Here is a 2,671-nt window from a genome sequence, read left to right on the forward strand (position 1 = left end):
TCTCTCTCTCTCTCTCTCTCTCTCTCTCTCTCTCTCTCTCTCTCTCTCTCTTTCTTTCTCTCTCTCTCTCTCCTCTCTAGTTCCTTCACATTCCACATTCAAGGCTTTCTAAAATGCATCTCCTTTGCTCAAATTCTCACCCTACTTTTCCCAGATAAGAACACCACATTCGTAGTGTCCAAGTTCTATCCTATTTCAAAATGGCTAAGAGGCCAGAAAACAGACTCTGGGAATACAAACTACTCCTTTTCTTTTAATCAGCAAGTGATGTGTTCGATGACACTATGACGTTTTGCCTTTTCCCTACCTCCTCTGAGTTTCTGTTACCCCTGTTCCTCTTTGGTAGCCTCTGCCCCAGGTTATTTTCCTCTTTTGTGCCTTATGTATCTCTTTTGCCAACTCTGTCCCATTCTTCATTCACCTTACATCACCAAAAGTCTTGATCACCTTTCTAGACTTTGAGCCACAGGAAACTCAGCTGTTATAAGCGGGAGAGGTAGCTCAGTGATCCAAGAACTTGCTGCTCAAGCACATGGACAAGAGTTCAGATTCCTTAGAAAGCCATATAAATGTTGGGTGGTTGCAAAATCAGCCCAGAAACCAGGGACTGGGGATCTCTAGAATAAGCAGACTAGTTAAACTAACCATATCCCTAAACCTCTGGGTTTGGCTGAGAGACCTGTCTCAATGGATAAGGTAGAGGAATGATGAAGGATGGCACTTGATATTAACCTCAAGCCCCCAAGGACATATCCCTATATGCATCCATGCTTCCACACATGTAAAAACATGGGTGTACACACAAACACTCCACACATGCAAATGGAAAATGGGGGGGGGAGACTTGGCTATAAAGGAAAATATTTGCTTGGGGCGAGTAATAGTTCCATATAAATAAAATATTTTATTGCTACTAAGTCATGAAGCCTATAGAAAGTAATTCACTCTTTTCCTCTAAAAATGTTACTAAACCTTTGCATCCTCTTCTTGTAGTATGTGCCCTAATGGGAACAGGAATACAAATGTGGTACTGAAATTGAGGCAAAGGAGGCTAGAAATGTATCTCAGAGTACAGTACTTGCCTAGCATGCAGAGGGCCCTGGGTTCAGCCTCCAGCACCACACACAAGAAAGAAAGTCATTGAGCAAAATTCTCAGCATCTGAACACCAGTAACAACAGTAAAATCACAATTTCCCCACAATTTTGGAATAAATGATGGCATACTTTTTTTTGTAGTGCTTTTGCTTATACAGTATCAACATTTTCACATTTAGAATGCAAGCCCATTCCCTGCTTCTTTATGAATCCTAAGATTTAAACAATGATATGACTTAGAATGAGAATGTTATAAAATGTGTTTTCCCTTTAAGAGACTTTGATTGCAAGACTGTTTGAATCCCAAGTTCCCAGGCATAGGCAACAGCAAAAGCAGTCAGTGGTCAGCTGAGACAGCATGGTTTACATGCTATGGCCTAAATTGCCTGCTGGATACTCACTATACAGAGCGAGCAGTACTGATCTTTTTCTCAAGGCTTGGCCAGTAAAGTATTTGTTGTATAGTCATGAGAACTAGAATTCAATATCCAGAAAACACATCTTTAAACAATATGGAAATTCCAGCAATTGATGATCCTTGGGGCTTTCTGGCCAGGCAGCTTAGCAGAATCAGTGAATTCCAAACTAGTAAGAGCCCATATCTCAAAATATTAGGTAGAGATGATTAAGGAAGACACCCATACATGTGTGAATACATGTGTCCATGGACACTCCCCCCTCACAGCGCACAGATGTCAAAGCACATACAAATAAAGGGAAGAAAAAACCAGAACAAATAGCATTTTGGTTCGGATATATACATTTACTTTTGAGATTCCCAAAGCCCCACTAGATAAGAAAATAGTTTTTTTCCTCTCTGATTATATAGATTAAGGTGAATAGAAATAATAAAGTAAGACATAGAGGGAGAAATTTTGAAAACTAAGTAAGAAATAATCCTTTTCCAAATGAATGCATGGGAATCTAAAGGAACGCTCTAGACAACAGACTAATGCACATACACGGTGAAGGATCAGCATCAGACCCAGGAGTGATGTTATCAAAGACCTTTGGAATGGGGGAGGTGAGTGAAGTGTGAAACACAGGAAGAACAAAATGGGAATTGAAATTGTCTTAGAAAATTCAGATGTTTAGGACTGTTCTGTCTCCAGGTGACTGTTCTGTGTCCCCTTCAGCAGTGTCCTGGAAGCATTTCAATAGGTCACTGTGGAGTTCAGTTATAGACACTATGAAGCATCAAAAAAGTGTTCACCAGATCCATCAGAGAACAAGGATACAATTCTAAGAACAATGCTAGGAATAGATGGAGGAGAAGGTTTAGTCTATAGGTGATTTTCCTGTGAGCATGAGGACCTGAGCTAGTTGAGGAACCCACAGAGAACTCTAGATATTTCAGTGAGCAACTATGATGCTGGTACTACAGAGATAAGGGCAGAGGAGCCAGGAGGTTACTGAACAAACAGTAGAGTTTAATTTGTGAGCTATCAACAGAAAGAGATTCCATCACATTGGAAATGACACCAGAGGTTGTTCTATGGCCTCTATCTAACATGTACACACACACACACACATGCACACACACACACACACACACACAGAGAGAGAGAGAGAGAG

Source organism: Mus caroli, chromosome 1, assembly GCF_900094665.2.
Source record: "Mus caroli chromosome 1, CAROLI_EIJ_v1.1, whole genome shotgun sequence".
Taxonomy (NCBI): domain Eukaryota; kingdom Metazoa; phylum Chordata; class Mammalia; order Rodentia; family Muridae; genus Mus; species Mus caroli.